Source organism: Pteronotus mesoamericanus, unplaced genomic scaffold (assembly GCF_021234165.1).
Source record: "Pteronotus mesoamericanus isolate MK-2021 breed Mesoamerican mustached bat unplaced genomic scaffold, CSHL_Meso_final contig_41, whole genome shotgun sequence".
NCBI lineage: Eukaryota > Metazoa > Chordata > Mammalia > Chiroptera > Mormoopidae > Pteronotus > Pteronotus mesoamericanus.
The window spans coordinates 2688712-2706695 of NW_026555152.1; the positions used below are offsets into that span (position 1 = coordinate 2688712).

General features: G+C 46.2%; 1 protein-coding gene across 1 annotated transcript in view; it reads left to right on the forward strand.

Annotated features, from left to right (window-relative positions):
* The first annotated feature begins 1693 nt into the window (after positions 1-1693).
* SLC7A1 (solute carrier family 7 member 1) overlaps positions 1694-17984 on the forward strand; it is a 64095-nt gene continuing 47804 nt past the window's right edge. The window contains exon 1 of the mRNA XM_054577116.1: positions 1694-1829. The gene's annotated coding sequence lies outside the window, so the exon portion shown is untranslated. The remainder of the gene's footprint in view (positions 1830-17984) is intronic.

A 17984-nucleotide genomic window follows, 5' to 3' on the forward strand; every position in this document is an offset into this window, starting at 1 on the left:
AAAGATATCATTTAGAAATTGAAGGGCAGATGACGATTTTCCCAGGCAAGAAAAAAACTAAAGGGGTTCATCATCACCAGACCTTTATTATATTAAATGTTAAAGGGAGTTATTTAAGAAAAGGAAGAAGATCAAAACTATGAACAATAAAATGGCAATAAACACATATCTATCAACAATTGAATCTAAAAAAACAAACTAAGCAAATAAGAAGAACAGAGATAGAATCATGGATATGGAGAGCATTTTGATGGTTGACAGATGGGAGGGAGTATGGGGAATGGGCAAAGAGGTGAGGGGATTAAGAAGTACAAATAGGTAGTTACAGAATAGACATGAGGATGTAAAGTACAGTAAAGGAAATGGAGTAGCCAAAGAACGTATACACATGACCCCTGGACATGAACCATGGTGGGGGGACTGCCTGAGGGAGTGCGCAGTGCTGAGTGGAGAGGAGCAAAGGGGGAAAAATTGAGACAACGGTAATAGCCTAATCAATAAAATATAATTAAAAATGTAAGTTCATATGAGGTTTTTGAGCTCCAAGCACAGGCAGAATAGCTTGTAGAAGACCACACAGTGATGAGGTGATAGAGTTCAGATTCATATATAGATCTGGTGCCAAAGGTAAAGCAGCTGGTCCTTGAGTTGAATGAGAAGGGGACATCCTTTGATGGTAGTGCTGCAGGTGAGGGAAGCTGTGTGGAACTCAGGAAAAGCCCCAGCAAGGTAGGCCTTCTCAGTGCAATTTGGGAGCATCATTTCACCACTGTACAATTGAAACTAGAATATGTTGTTTTAAAACAAGGCATATATAGTTGCTTATTACAATGCTAGACACAGTCAATGTGCTTTATAAATATTAGCCCCTTCTTTTGTTTCATTATAACCTTTTCCCAAGCTAGCATGTGGATTTATGTGTTGTATAAATTGCCAGTGTAATTACAGGAGGGTATATCATGTGCCATGGTTGACGATGCATTCCCATTACTGACCAAGGATTTGAACAGGTAGGAGATGTGGAAAGGATTTAAAGGCCATGGACACTGACGTATAGGTTTTCAGTTTTCCTACAAAGTCAGGAGGCTGGCAGGATGAATCAGAACAACTCATCTCTTGTGTCACAGATTACTGGATCTCTTTAGATTATGGTCCTTGCTTGTTTTTTTGGAGTGAAGAGAGACAACAAATAGGTGGCCAGTCAGTTGAGTAGCATGGGATTGGTGTTCAAATATCTGCCATCTTTGGTATAGTGACTGGAAGAAAGCCGCTTAACTAGCCCTTTGGCTAGGTGTGCTAGTTCTGCCTACCTGGGGCAAAAAAAGACAGTGGGAGGCTTTGGGAACTTTCCTGACAACAGGCCAGGATGTTATCTATAAAAAGTAAGGGCATAGCGATAAAAAGAAAGAAACGAAGATGTATAATAATTTTTTAAAAGTCATTGAAGCTCTTCCCAGACCCTTTACTTTTGGAAAAGGAAAATCGGTATCGGCTCCACAGGCGGAAAAATAGCAACACTCGGCCCGGAAATCCCACGTGGGAGCGTGCAGTCGCGCGGTTGATGCCACTGCCGTGCGCTCCCATTGGTGCACCGTTGTGACGCGATGCCCTAACAAGCCCCGGGGCGGGTGCGCGGCTGATGAAACCAGGCGCAGATCCCGCTCCCGCCACTCTATTCTGTCGGCGCAGGCAGGTGTAAGCGGTACACGCGCGGGCGGAGCCACGGGCATCCGTTAAGGGCAGTCCTACTCCAGCTCCCCGCGCGCTTCCTTCCGCGCCTCAGTCCCTCCAGCCACGGTCCTGCCTTCATCCAGCCGCCCGCCAACTCTGTGAGTGCCTGGCCCTGCCACGCCAGGGCAGCTCCTGGGACCGGGTCACCTTGGAGAGAACCCCGGGGACCTCGTGGGGCCGTGGGAGGGCGGCGCGGGTCTCCACGCGGCGGTGCTGACATACTCCGGGTGGCGAGGGAAGGGTGGCCCGGCGATCCGCGGTTAGCGCTCAAGCAGCTTCCCCGCCATCGGAGTCCATTTTTATTTCACAAGGCCGTGGTGCATGATGCAACACTGAGTGAGCTAGCGTGGGCCACCTGGTACCGCGGGGCCAGACCGCCGACTCACTGGGCACCGCGACCCTTTCCGGTGGTCTATGGGTAGGGGGCGGGGAGCAGGCACTTGTCGACTGGAGTACCAGCGAACTTCCCCTACATGGCCCGGGGCACAGAACCGCACCCGCCACGAGGTCTAAGTTGTATTGTCCGCTGCGGGTCACCAGCCTGCCCGGTGTCCTGGAGAGTGGTCCCACGGCAGGTGGCCAGCTGGGGATAGTGCTGCGCTCCCCAGCACACCGGCCGCAGTGCCCACCTCCCTTCTCCCCGGGATCCCCGGACGCATCCTGGCTTGTCTACACCCTTTACCTAGGGCCCCAGGGCATTTCTTCTTTGAAGTGTCGCCTGGGTGGGCTTTCTTGGGACCCGGCTTGGCCTGAAAAGGCCGAGTTCTTCAAGCATGGAGCGGGAGGAATTTTTTCTGTCATTATAGCGACCAAATCTTCTCAGGACTTTCTTAGGCTGGCAGGTAAGGCAGTCTTTCCAGAACCCGTGTATATGCAGAGCAATTGTACTTTGGTACTTTTGCGGCGTTCTTCTAGTATTTTACCTTTTTCTGTGGATGTGGCAACAGCTTGGAGTAGCGTTTGACTAGTATGAGTAGGACAGGAGTAACCTGGAGTTGGATTTATTCTGCTTTTAGTTACAAGAGGCAAGGACTGAGGTTTCAGCCCCAGGTGTATGTCCCTAAAATGTGCTATTAAAAATTTAACCAGTAGTAGTGCGTATGTTGGCCTTTGGCTGAATTCCTAATTGTGTTTAATATGAATTACAGTTTATTCATGACTTGCCTTAAGATTTGTCTTTCGTGTTTGGTTCGGATCATAGGAAATCATGGTACAGTTATGCCCCTGATTTTTAAGTTGGTCTCAAGGGAAATTATTATTTTTTACATGAATAGACCCTTAGGTATTTAAAACAAAAGTCCTTATTTAAGTCACACGATCAGAACAGAAATTTAGGAGATAAAGTCAACAATGGATTAAAATAGTTTTAAAATGTTCAGCATATGCAGATTATGTTTAATTGTGATACATAAATTTTAAAAGATGTCAAAGGAGCTTGACCAAATAAACAGGACAAGACTTCATAGAGATCAGAAATGTACTCATTTGTTTGAATCTGGATTTGAGCCTCAAGGGTACTCCTAGGTATTAAAATTATTTGCTTCAGAGGAGGAAATAAAAGGCTTGAAGGACAAGATTGCTAACCATGGCAGCTTGAATTCTAATTATTCAATAGTGTTTTCCATTCCTTAATGGGACTAAATACATGTTTTATTGATTTTTCTAGTCTAGTTTCTTTCTACTAAGGCCTGTAAAAATATGTATCAGTGTTGGAGGGCCCAGCATGATGTCTAACTGAATTGATCCCTGCTGTGAGCAAGGGAGCATACCAGAAGGGAGTCACTCACACACATTTGTGTCTTTCCATGAAGCCAGGTCTAATAGGGGAGACCTCCCCAATGAGCCAGTGGGGTTACACACAGGGTACACACAGAAGGAGGGACCTTACAGCAGTAGAGCTCGAAGTGTAGATTACTGGCAGCCTCTAGGGATGGAGAGGTGGGCAGGCATCTCAAGCCAGGCAGCTACAGTGGTAGCACGTGTCTGGTGGGACTGGAGTCCTGTTGGGCTCCAAGCATGGCTGGTGGCATAGCCAAGTTCAAGTTGGGGATGGTCAGAGCTCTAAGTTCTTAGTAGACCACAGTGGGTGGTGGTCCCACTCATATCAGTCAGTGTCCATGCAGAGTCCTTATCCAAGTGCCCACTCTTGTGCTTTTGGTTACTCCAAAAGTTGTTTCTGTTATACCCCATTACCTCAGTCTTGAGCATATTGCTACTTGACATAACTATCATGGCTGACAAGTGACTCCGTATTGGACCGTTGAAAGGTGTCCAGTCCCTTTTCAATACTAACTATATATTCAGAGGTATTGGTTTATTAATTCAAGATAGAGATTTGGAACAGGCATAACTGTATTTTTGTTACGGAGAGAACTATTTTCCTCTAACCATGGAGTTGTCTGGGCCAGAGACACTTTCAGAGATGTCCATCATTCTGCCTGGCTCTTGGTCCTCATGCCAAGAGGGACCTGCTTTGGGACCTTAATGTTTTCCTGTGTGATTGGCCTCTTCAGGCTTGAGGGCCCTCTTACCACTGTGGGTGCCTTAGGCCATGAGGCTTTGCTTTTACTTTTAGTGAATGTAGGGAACCATCGAAGGCTCTCATGATGACTTCCAGCCCTGTGCAGAGAAGAGATGAGGGGGAGGGGCAGACATGGAAGTAGGGAGACAGTTTAAAGTCCTGTAACTAATTCTGGAATAAAACCTTAGTCCAGGCTTTCTACACAGTGGAGAGTGACCATAAGTAATTTTGGTGAGAGACGAGGGCAACTTAGAATGGGGTAGATGTGGTAGATATGTGTGGAGGTTGAATTCTCCCCTGTAGATTTTAAAGATAGACACTACATGATTCACCAGTGGAGTCCATGTGAGGTATGAGTAAGGCCTACTGTGATTCCAAGAGGAGTAGAGTCATCACATTAGCGAGGTGGAGGAGGCTGAGGAAAGAGCAAGTGGGGAAGGATTTAAGTCCAACTGCCACTTCCATCCTCAAGGGACAGAGCTGAAGGAGAGGTACTTTCCCTGGGGCCCTTCCCAGGTTCGTTACTGCCTTGCAGCTACCTGTCCTAGATTGGTGGCATCTTTCTTCTCACCCAGCTTTTATGCCTCCTCATATCTGACTGGCCAGAGGGTCTCCTGGTGCCTGTGGCCTCCTGTGCTCCTGTGTCTCCCTTCAGTGGGCAGCTTGGACCTGGGTTTGTCCTCTTGTCAGAATGGAGACCACTTGAAATTGTAAAGCCATAGGGTGTGCCTGCTTTTTCATTTGTGGGTCTTCAAGACACCTACCTCCCAGGGGTTTCTTGGGCCTTAGGCAATGGGCATTGGATCCCAGGCCAAGGTTCCATCTGCCCCGAGGTTTTAAGTTTCTTCTAGTCAAGGAATATGGTAGTAGGATCTTCAGTGGGAGACTGCCAGCCTTGTAGCTGTAGGAATTCTTTCTTTTTCTCCATAATCTGCCCTGCCTTCCTCCCCACCCCTCCATCCACCACCTCAACTCTAAAGCAACTTTGGGAATACTGCTGCGGTTCAAAGGGAGTCATAATTTATCATGGAAGTGTTAGTGTGTTTGCCAATTACCTGGGATTCTACTAGAAGGACAAGCAGCAAGTTGGTTAAATTTTCTGGTAGACAACTAAATATGTTCATTTTGCTCTGAAGGTGCTCTTCCAGATACCTGGTGTTGGCTGAGCTATGGGGGGAGAATTTACCTCATGTGTTGCTCAGGATTTGTTCATCCTGGGAGCACAGGCTATAAGAATGACATTTCTGGACATAAGCATAGATATTGGCATAAGGCCCACCCAAGCTGCCACATCCACTGTCCTTCACTTGGCTTTTCCCCTTGGTTACTGTTATTAGCAGTTGTACATTTGCTGCAAGGCCTGGAGTGAGAGCTCTGTGATGAGGGAAGAGGCCCTCTTAGTTCTAGTGTGTCTGAGATAAGCCACTATGGGACAAGGGCTCTTCTAGGAGCTGAGGGCAGTGGGACCTGTGCTGGGAACAACACAGCCTTAGGTTTTGTTGCTGTCTCATTGAGACCTCCCAAGCCTGGTAGATCTCTGTCTATAGGTTGGAGAAGCCTTCCCGCTCAACCTCATAATAATGAAGCTACTGAACATAAGGTCCTTAGGATTCTGTGAAACAAAAAAGCAATTAAATCAGTACATTTAGATTCCTTTCATGAAATAAGTTCTTTCTGTTGCCAGCCTACTATTCTGATGATGGCAAACAGAAGCCCAGCTCACAGAAATCTTTAAAGGCCATGATGAGGTGGACTTGCGTGGAGGTAGGGAGAAAAGCCTCACTTCCCTTAGTAGGACTGTGCATCATTTCTTCCTTGTTCCTGAGTGGATTTTTCCCTCCCTTTTCTGTAGGAAGGGTATGGGCAGTTTTGTTTCCCTAACATTCCATATTCCCACTCTGGTGCTTTTTACATAAGATTCGGTCAGATGGTTTTGTGACTGAGAACAATGGAATACATCGTTTGTTTAGGAGCAGGTCTTACACTCCCTGCATGCTCCATGTGCAGTGAGCTCTGTCTGCATCACAGAGGCCATCCGTGCCGAGTCTGAGCTGCAGGGGAGCAGCCTCTGCTCTTTGTGGCCAGCCTGAGCCACTCATAGAACCATGCATGGTGGGGTCCGAGGAGATGTCATGCTCCCCACCCCGCCAAAAAGAGAACCAGTCCCAAGCTGGGTTCCACTGACAGGATGAGTGCCTGTTCTAAGATATCTCTCAGAACCACATTTAAGTTCTTTTCCATATTACTTGCATAACAATTGGCTTCTAGTGCTTTTTTCATAGGAGCGAGAGGATTTGAATGAGGGAAATACACTTAACAACTTCTGGCACAGACTAAGTGCTTGCTATAAATGTTAGCTTGTTTTACTGGAAAGAAAGCCCAGTTCTTTGATTTAGGTATGGAGAAAAATCATTTTATGGCACCTTTACCTTGCTGTCTCATTTTGCCAAGGTGCTAAAAGGTAGACCCATTTCCTTGGACTTGCGTGTGTGTTGTAGGGGCAGTATAGTGCCAAGGTATTGTGGGGACATTGAGCCTCAGCTGCATCTGCCAATCCCGGTCCAGGGTCTGTGGATGTAGCTCTAGTTCTTTCACTATTGTCCCCTGTAGACCTGGAAGGCCCTCTTTACCAATGACTTTTCACAGTTGAGGTCAAGGAGGGCATTCTGTGGCCTTCTTGCTGGGTAAGGAAGGGAACACTGGGGAGGAACCACAGTTTCTGGGACTGTGTTGGCTTTGACTGCCGGGATGACCTTGAAGCCATTCTCTCTTTGGAACCATGTGCTTCCCTGGGTGTGGACGATAGGTTCCCTTAGGCCTTAGATCCAGACATCTTGGGTTGGGCCCTTTGAACCTCTGCCAAGCAGAGCTCACAGCCCCATTCTTAGTACCTGCCTGCGTGTGTGGGAAAGTGTGTGCGTGCCTGTGTTTTTTCGGGGGGTATCTGCCTTTGTCATAGTCACCCTGGTCCCCAGCCATTTTGTTTAAATTACCCTGAGGGCTCTGGGTTTAAAAACCAATTCCCAAAACCTAGGGCCATCTCTGTTTTCCACCTGATTCCTTCTTCCCGGAGGTGGTAATGTCCAATCATCTAATGTCTTCGGGTGTGAGGTGGAGGTGTACCTGGGGTAGCAGTGAGAAGGGAGAGGAGCAAAACATTGTCTCACTGATATTTCTCCACACTGTTCTGTTACTTTCCTACCTGTGACAAAGACGCTGGAGTTGATCTTGTAAGGTTGGGGTGCACGTGTTCTGTTTCTCATATCTTCTGATCTGCCTACCAAGGACCATTGATCAGAGTCTGGTACACAATTGGGAAGGAAGGGAGCTCCCTGGGATGAGATCAAGAATCACAAGCACAAACCTGGAACTCACTGGGATCTTGACACTTATGTTTCCATTTAATTTTCATCACTGCTGAGAGGTTGGCACTGCTGTTTTGACTGATGGGGACACGGAGCCACATGAGTAGGTAGTGAGTGGCAGAGCAAGGAGTTGAACCTGGTGGCCTGGCCTGAGTCCCACCCACCAAGTGTGCTGTAGGGCCATGGGTGTTAGCCTTACCTGGAGCCTGGGCCTACTTGGGACGTGTTCTGCATGCCATGTGCATGGCGCGGGGCCAGGCACCGAGGTTTCAGCACAGGAACCTGAAGAGGCTCTCCCTCATGCCCCTCCTTGTTTCTGAGTGAGCCCTGGAGGTGCAGTGGTTGGCTGCTCCACCTCTGGACAGCCCTGCTTTTTACCTTTGCCTAGATTTCTCTCTGAGACCTTTGAATGCAGGTCTTTCTTCACTAAGCCCCAGCAGTAGAACCCTGAGTACAGTTGGCACTAGTGTCCCTGGGACAGCGAAGCTGGACAGTGGCCAGAACCAGGTGCTGGCGCGTGTGACAGAGGCTGGACTGCATTCTTTTTTGGTCAGTAGTTTGGCTTTCACATCCCCAGAGTCAGGCTGAATGGAAGGACTTCCTGCCCAGGCCACAGGTGAGCCCTGTTCCATTTGTCTACACCCAGTCATCTCCACTTGGGGATAGCCCTGTGCAGGGTGTCTTGTGGGAACTGGACTCTATCTGTTGGGAAAATTCACTTCTAGACTGTACTCCATCCTTCTCTGGCCAGTGGCAGGAGTGGTCTTGCCCCCAGACCTGTTTTGTTGATTGCTATAGTGTGGTGAGGTGCTAAAGTGCCTCCTTCCTTGGAAAACACTTCTTTGACACCCTCAGAGAGTCTGGGCCGTCTGTGTCCTGGGGTGACTCTACAGCAAGTCCAAGTGCAGCATAGGTGCTGACAGGTAAGTGGGGAAATCTCTCCTACCCTTTCCTGCCTTTCCTGTTTTCCTTTTCTCTTTTAGTTTTCTTTTTTACAATTTTTTATTAGCATTTATTTTATCCGAATTTACTCCTGGGCCATAAGTTTTTGTTTCTTCAGTTTCTTCTGTGCAACCCCGTCTTCTGGTTTAGGAACAATCCCTTCTTTTCCAGTAGGGATCATCTCGGTGTGACAGGGAAAGAGCTCATGTATGGGTTAATCTACTCATGATTTGTTTAAGTTCTGTGCTCCATATCATGGGCACTTTGTTCACCTAGATGTGCTCAATGACCAGAGAATCTACATCTAAAGCTTAAGTTCAGCATTACTCTGCTTTTTTAACCATGTACAGAAAAAACTCAGCACTCGTTTTGGGACACTGACCCTGTGTCCAGCCCCACTGTTTGGCCTGGGCACACCTACCAAATCCACTAGTATAATGATGGAACGGCACACATCACTTCTGTAAGGTGCCATCCTTCATATACTTGGTGACTTTGCAGATGTGTGTGTCCCGATGGCCTGGACAGTTTCAGGAATGTTCTTAAAGTGAACATGAAGATTTGAACCTCTTGATTTGCATGATTTTGTGAGATTTTCTGGGTCAAGTGAATAGAGAATCATTTTCAGAAGTCGCCTCAGGCTGCTCAGGGGAAGAGTTCTTTCAACTTTCTTTTGGATAACATTTCAGACTTAAAAATTGCGAGTGTGGTACAAGGGATTCCTATGGACCCTTTTCTCAATTCACCAGTTTTTCGTACTTTGTTCCCTTCGTTCTTTCGTTCTGTTGCTTGATTGATCCATCTATCTACACACACTCATGTACATGTGTTCTTATCCTGAGCCATTTGGAGGTAAGTTGAAAACATTATTTTATTTATGGAGACGCACTTGACTGTGTCTCTCTAAGAACAAGGACACTCTCTTACTTGATTTTCCTTATCAAATCAAGAAGTTTTTTTTTAAGATTTTACAGAGAAAGGAGAAGGGAGGGAGAAAGAGAGGGAGAGGAACATCAGTTGGTTGCCTCCTGCTTGCCCCCAACCAGGGACCTGGCCCGCACCGCAGGCACATTCCTTGACAGGGAATCGAACTGGTGAACTTTCGGTTTGCAGGCCAGCACTCAATCCACTGAGCCACACGAGCCAGGGCCAAAATCAGGAAATTTAACATCGAGCCAATGTTGTTATCTAGTCCATGGTCCATACGCCACTTTCAGTTCAAATAATGTTTTTTACTGCCATATATTATGTATGTAATTTGTTTTTTGTGGGAGTAGATCTTCCTAAGGAATGAACTATGGTCAAATTTCCTATCTCACTAAGAAAAACAGTTTCTCAAAGTTAGAATGCTCATTGTAAAAATTTTGGAAAGTACAGCAAAGTAAAAGAAGGAAAAAGAAAAACCACTCACAATTCCAGTACAAAGGTTTAGTGCTGTGTCAGTTGGAAGGCTTGTGAGAGGTGCTGGAAGACTCCAGCGCAGGGTGACCTGGTCGCTCTAATCTGCACCCACACATCCAGGCAGTAGCCCAGAGCTGGTCCTGGGCTGTGGGGAGGAGGGAGTGGGCTCTCACCTGGAGCCGACCTTCTTCCTGCCCCTGCCCACCTCTCAGGCAGCTGCCAACCTGAGCAGGCAAACTGAACCTCCTTGGGGTGAGGAAGGATGACGGTCATTATTAAATACCCAGGACTTGTTCAAGACCTAAGGAAAAGTGTTGCACTTGTCTGCTCCATAGACCTGACTTTCTAGACTTCACAGAAGGCCAGGATGGGCATGGAACCTTGGTGGGAAGAAGCAGCATTAGCTCCTGGCAAATGTCTCTTGTTTTTTTAATACTACTTTTGTTCACCCTTTTGGCCCCCTACCAGTGGGCCAGTGGAGAAAGAAGCAAAATTCTAACTTGTTAATTTTGTTTTTTGCTAGTGACTGTCTGCTAAAAGTTTCCTAGGGGAAGGTTCCAGAACTGTGTTTGAAGTGTGGTTCTTCCTCTGCCTTTCATGTACCAAGGTCATCCCCTCTGTCATCACCTGCAATAACTGAGGGGGGCTTCACTTCTTCTTGGTCTGGAAGGGGTCTTAGGCACTCAGTGAGTCTTGTTTCAGGAATGATTTTGCTCTCAGAAATGGTCGTGGCATTGTCCACTGCACCCTGTCCTCTGTACCTCAGTTTCCCTGAGCTGGGAATGTATATTGTGTGTGAAAAGGGACTCTTGAAAGTCGTGATCAAAAGCCTCAAGTATACTCCATGTGTTTGTTTGTTCTTCCCCTGCACCAGGCCCTCCCCTTGAAGGAGCTGGCCTTGAGAGTGACTAGGTGGGCAGCCGCCCTGCTCCTGCACCCCCAACTGTGGCCGCGGGCTCCTAACCTGGTCAGGCCAGGGTGGCAGGGCTGCTCTTCAAAGAAATCCTTTGAAGTGCAAACATTTCCTTTCCTGAAAAGAAGGGAAATTGAAATTGTTCTTTGTAGACAATGTTCTCTTAGATCAAAGAGAGAGTAGGGCTTATAAAATAAGGGAGATTCAGAAATTAGGCTCTACCCTGTGGCACGGGGAAGATGTGACTGTGTTGATGTCCACTGCCCCTCGGAGTGTGAGTTCTATTTTCCTTTTCTTATTTATTTAGTTATTTATTTTTGAGATCCTAAGTCTAGGTCTAGCATTTTATATCTAATTGTGTCTCTCTTTCATGTTTTTATCTTGTGGTAATAAGCATTTAGGAATGTCTTTTGGGAAATTATGACGCTGTCCTTAATGGAATATTTGATAGCCAATAAAAATGGCGTTTTCCAAGGACATTTGATCTTATGGGGAAAGCTTTACTGTTAAAAGTGAAAAATATCTGGATGGAATTTTTCATATTGAGTGTTATCTTAATGAGATATATGTATTTGCACAGAAAGAAAACACTGTTAAAATGAACTTTATTTTGTTCACTGCTGTGTATGTGGTTCCTAAATTAGTACTCAACAAATATTTGCTAAAAGAATATTTTCATAATCAGTGGAACAAAAAGATATTTTGGAGGACAGTCTTTCAGCTAAATAGTAACATTCTGGCAGGTAGAAAGAACCAGAGTTATTTTAAATTTCTGTTATAATTCTGCCCTGACATCTCATTTTGGGGTTTATTTTGTTTCTTGATACAAACATGTACCACCGTTTTGTGCTTTGTACAAATCATTTTGTGAATGAGTGATTCTGACATTTCTGTTTTAGGAATAATCTGGTTTATTGAAATCAGAGTCAGAATGTTAAGAAGTTTCTCCTGGGTTGGTTAGTAGGCGCTTTTGCAGGTGGGATAAAATGGCAACTTCTCATGAACTCTTCGGCTTATGTGCCATTGGACCAGCTTTTCCTGTTCTCTTGCGAGAATTTTTGCCTGATTTGCTAGGATTCCTCATCTTTGGGCCTAAATAGTACCAGGATTCTGGCTAGACCTTGTCCCCATTTCTAATGTATGAATTTATTTGCAAACACAGCCTCTCATTCTGACCTGCACTGTGGCTTAGGTTTGGAAACAGCCCTGACCTCTGACTTCATGTCAGGAGAAGGAATGTCGCCGCCACCTTACTTGTCCCTGGTAAAGGAGGTCCTTCAGAAACCTCCTTCAGAAGGACACAGGCACTCGGGTCTCAGAGCCGAGCAACAGCCTGTCCACTCTGCCATCAGCGCAGCGCTCTGGAAGCGCACTCTTTGGGAAGCCTTGCTTCGGGTTATGTGTGGGGCGGCTCCACTCGGGTTTCCCAAGTGTGGTGGCTTTCAAACTTCTTCGGCTGAAATGTACAATAAGAAGTATGGTGACTCCAATTAAGCACATACAGAGGACATCCATGTTTCTATAGAGATTAAAATGAGAGTTTTTGATTCTTTTCTATTGAGTTTAAAAAATCTTGGGTGCCACTCCAGTCTGCAAACTCTGCGGGGCTGGGGCGTTCTGGCCTGCCTCCCTGCTGCCCCTGCTGCCCCTGCTGTGCTGTCCTGAGGGTCAGGTTGGCTGGATGAGGGGTGGGCATAATTCTCTGTCCAGAACAATTTGGGCAAAGATTTTTAGGAGGGTGTAGGTTTTTTTTTTTTTTTTTTTTGTGGTTATCTGAGGGTTTCTGACTGAGGTGGCCATTAATTATCCTGTGTGGTGGTTCCCAGGAAGCGAGCAGGGATTCGGGGGACAGCCCTGCGAGTCCTGGTGTGGTCCTCCGTCACCGGTGAGGTGAAGGTGGCCTGGGAAGGCTGTGTGTGATTTTTTAAAGATGGGCCAAACACTTGTTAATTTCAAAACTGACCTTGTTTTGTTTTGTTCTTTTTTGAATTTCTTTTACTCAGTTATTTTGCGGGAGAACCTATCTGAAAGGTGAGCCTTCTCTTTCAGAGATAAGGATTTGTGGGAAGAAGAGAGTGAGAAGGTACTCTTATAGAAATATACATTTGTGGACTCTTGACTGATTCAAGGTGTATAGAGTATCTAAAACTTAATATTAGCAATAGCAACCATACCATTAAATAGTTCTCTTTGAAAGGTGGAATGGATTTTACATAAATTTAAACATTGCGTGAGAAGTGTTTGAATGGCTTTTTAGTTTTGTTTAGAAAACAAATAGTCTTTAACAATTTTGTGTGTATAATTCTTAAAATAATTGTAAATAAAGGGAGTTGATTCTACAGAACAAGAGCCCAGGGATGTAACAACTGGAATCAGATAAAGTGCCTCCTTTATTGAAACAGTGTACCAATCTCTGTCCTTGTTTCTTATAAATTTCTTTTATTTAACTATTTCTCCTCAATAAAAATAAATTTATTTTAAGAGTTCAGAGTACTGCCCTGACCAGGTAACTCAGTTGGTTAGAGCCTTGTCCCAATACTCCAAGGTTGTGGGTTTGATCCCCAGTCAGGGCACATATAAGGAGAAACCAATAAATGCATAAATAACTAGAACAACAACTTGATGTTTCTCTGTCTCTCAAATCAATAAATAAAATTTACAAAAGAATTCAGAGTACTTAATTTACAGTCTCTTAAAAATTTATCTCTGAGTTACAAGTATCACCATCACTGTTAGTATTTGAGAAGATTCCTCTAGAATTTGATTTTATACTCTTATTAGGTTAATATTCTGTGAAATAAGGGATAATGTCATTGCTATTACATAACACATTGCCCATAAACCTATAACCTCACATTATCAGCAGCTAGTTTGGTTTTTAAAACAAACTTTGGTTGGAAGACATGTCTTTCTCTCTAAACAGTGATCTTGGGCGACGTCAGGGAAGAACATTCCTTAATTATTTTGAGTAATCTGTCCTGAACTGGGAAGATTATCTCCCTAGTCTGAGTTTGATACAATCAGAATTTGGGAAAATTATCAGCCATAATTTGCACTAGGATTCAGGCCTAATCACTCTTGGGTCTGTGGTCTGGTGAGTGAGAACATAGCCTCCTTGGGCTATTTTGAGTGGGGGCTGTGCCTGGGCTTGGGGGCCAGGGCTGGAACATATTCCCACACCGCCTACAAATTCAGGGCACTTCCCTGTTGCACCGGCTTCCTGTTAACAGCCTGCCTTGAGGATCTGCAGGGAAGTTCCTGCTGAATCGCCCTGGAGAGCCTTTGAGATGGTGGGAGATGTATGTGGAACAACCTGAGTTGGCTGGCTCTGACAACCCAGCTGGCCCCTGAAAGGCCCAGCAAGGGTCTCTTTCCTGCCAGGTGTGTGACTAAGTAGTAAGGAAACACCATTTGCCCTGGAGAGGCCCTGGGAGCCAGGAGAGAGGAAGAGGAGCTTTCCCTCCACACTTAAGCCACGCTGCCCCAGAGTTAATGAGTAGATGACTCAGAAATTGTTGTCCTCTTCCCTTCTTCTGTGGAATTGTCCTGCTGCTAGACTCTTTGGAGCTAACAGGACTTCACTACTTATCTGGGCATGGGGAAGGCTCCTTGAAAATTCTGTGACCTGAGGGCCTGGGGCCTGGACCTCAAGAAAGGCCTGCAGCTACAGAGGGAAACAGTATACCGATTTAGAAAATGTAAACCCAGGGGCAGGACTAACCATGTTGTATTTTGTTTCTGGAAACGGAGCACACAAAACAGGACCCCTGCATAGTGCATCTTGGGCAGCTTTTGTCATTTGCCTCTTCATTATTGCCATAGCTCCATTAGTATCTAAAAAGCATACAGATAGGCATGTATAATACATGGATTGGGCACCTGTGGCAATAGAGGCAGGCATTAAGGATAGACATTTTAGTGAGTCTCTAAGTTCAATAATGTACATAATGTAACAGCCTTTCAAATCCTGAAGTCAAACTTCAGATGTCATTAAATAACCTAGGCCAGGACATGCCTAGGATATAAACCCCTGGGGATCTCATCTCCTTAGACCCCAGAGCTGACTCAGTGGGTCTGGGTGGGGCATTCTGACCAGATCCTGGGAGCCCTTGGAAGAGCAGGCACCTGTAACACTGCGAGCCACCCACGGGAACAGCTGCCTGTGGGACTGCATGCTCCCTGCAGACAGGGCCTAGGCCATGCATCCGTGTGGCACCTGTACTCAAGCAGTGCCTGGTCTAGAGTAGATGCTAAAGGTTCTTCTCAACAGAACTGAAGCCAGTGAAGCCCTTAGCACCCTTGGGATGGGAAGGGGCACGGGGCCCACTAGTGTGTTCATTTCTAAGCAGCCTGTTATCTCTCTGCAGCTGGCTTCTGATAGAAAGTGTAAGTTAGTCTGCAGAAGTTTTGGGAGGCCCTACCAGTGGGGAGAAGTGATAGTGGAGCCTCTCTAACCCCACCCTGCAACAAGGACAGAAAGGGAGCAACATAAACAGAGATGCAGGAACTAACTCAGCTTTGGTTTGGGATTCTCAAGTGGATGACTAGCGCCGTCACCCTGGCCTCTCAGGAGGTCTCTGTGCGACCTCCTGGAGCCCTGTACCTTAGGTACATTTCGTGGGTCACAGTGGGTGTTCAGTAAATGCCAGCTTTAATTAGGATTGGTGAATAAAGGGTTAAACTTCAGCCTTCAGGGAGATCTCTGCCAAGGGAAACATCCCATTCCTGAGGTTGCACTTGTGTATGCTGTTCTTGGCTGGTGGAGGAGGAGGTGTGAATTACCATGCTAAGTGATTCCTCCAGAAGGCTGAGGAAGGTGAACAGGCTCAGGAGAGCTTGCTGCTTGCCCTCCCTTGGGAAATTTTTATGGAAGAGGCGAATGTCAGGAGCTTTCTCATTAACGAGGGGCAGGGTATGGCAGTGTCAGAGCTGGAGTAGGAGGTGAGGTTCCAGGGCCTCCTGTTCAGAAAGAAAGCTTGAAACCAGGATGCCACCTAGCAAGGGCTGGCACACATTTGGGTGGACGCGCAGGTGTTTAAGACTGTTCGCAGTTTACTTACAATTGTGTTATGGAGAAATTTTAGAAGTGGATGGCTAAAGGTAAAAGGGCAGGCCCACGTAGGTTCCAGAAGTTCTGGACTCTGCCAGTGGGAGAAACCTGCCTTTGAATGGTCAAGAAAGAACTTGACTGTGTTTGACTGTCATTCAGTTAAAAGCTTTGTGCCTAGTGTGTATATTTGCCTGGGGAACTTTAAGGTAAGAGAGAAGATGGAAGAGCAGACAGTGGTCCTGCGTCCCCAAGTGCTTTACTGGAGATGCTCAGAAAATGTCAACAACTCCCCTGGAATTCCTTGAGCTAAATGTAATTCTTGTATCTTCTCACATGGGAAAGAAGTGGGGAGAAGTAATGGGAATGGAATGATATTACATTCAGTCGTATGTGATTTTTATTTTTGCTGGGTTGTCTGGTTCATTAATTCATATGCTCATTAGAAGGCTTTCTGTTAAATGACATACAAACATCATTGACATTGTTCTTCAAAATTTGGGACTTGTGATCCCTTTTGTAAAGGATTGGGAACCACGACTGGAACTTCTGGGGAGCTCTTTGGTTGGTGAGGTCAGGGTGAGGTCCGTGAAGCAAGGACTGACCCGTGCGCTTTCCTCTGTGCCTGGTGATGGCTTTTTGTTTTGCACCCTGTGTGCAGTACCCTTATGAAATCCCAGCATAACATTGTTTCTTTGGGAAAACCAGGCTTAATTCATGGCACCTCATGTGGAAACGTAGAGGCTAGCTTATAATCACCTTGTTTACACTTTTCAGTCTAGAAACTCGCACATAATAGATTTGTCTCACCAGGTGTTAACATGAGCAGTGTGTTGCATGGGTGAAACTTTGCAGTTCGGCCTGTGAATAACCGTGCTGTTTATAACACTCACGTTGGCAGAGAGGAAAATCTGTCGGCTAAGGGAACGTGCCTTGATGGCTCAGCAAAACAGCCAGGTAAGGATATTTTAGACACATCTTAAGGTGTAAAAAAAGCCAGTAAAGGAGAAAACTGTGCTATCTAGTGCAGGAACCGCTCCATGTGTGTTTGTAGATTGTCTGAGCAGGGCAAGGGGTAACCTGTAGAGGAGGGATGTCTGAGGAATGTGCTGGGAAGTCAAATGGGGTGAACGTGGCTTAGAGCCTGGGGCCCTCCGTCCCCTGCTGCTCGGCCTTGAGGTTGTCCTGGGACCTAACACATCCTCCTATCTGAATGTTACCAAACTTGCCTCCTCCTCAGTTAGATGGCCTGGGAGTCCAGAGACCTCGGTGCCACCAGCCTAGCCATGGACGAATGTGGTCCTGTGCCAGTCCAAGGACTCAGGGTCACAGTTTTTGCTTTTGGACTTTGAAGACTTTGCATTAGGATACTTACTTTGGGTTTTCCAGACCTACATAGGAAATTGATGACATTCCATGATTTTGTGTCCACTGAAGAGTGCTATGTGGTTGGTGTCCATACTATGAAAATGGATGTTGAGTGGGGAGCGGCTTTAATCTCATATAGTAGAAACAGAAAGCCTGGTTTAGGATGATGACAAAGACTTTGATGGAGAAGTGTCACTGTGCCTGTATTAGTCCAGAAGTGTTGAGCAAGACTACTACAAAAAGGAAAGCCCCTGGACCCCAGCATCCAGGTGATCTACTAGACCCATGCCCCATCCTTGGAATGCTCTGGAAGAGCTATGCTTGTCAGAACAGTGTGTTCCCTAGTGCTTCTCTGGGAAGAGTGAGCAGTCTCGGACCTGGCCTTTTGTGGTCTGATGCAATCTCATGGGTGCTTACCCACAGAGGAGGCAAAAAACTTCCTCCCAGGGACAGCCAGTGGCTGGGAACAGACCATTGACGGCAGTGTCCTGCCATGTGGGGCGGCTCCTGCTGAGGTTTTGGAAAATGGGGATAGACTCTGAGAAGTTCCAGTCCCAAACTATCTCACCAGGGAAGAAACTTGAGAGAGGTTATTTTTGAAAAGGATCAGCCAGCCATACACATCAAAATATATACAGGTCCCACCAAAGGGAAAAGAAAGCAAGCTGGCCTGTGGGAGGCCCCGACAGGAATTTA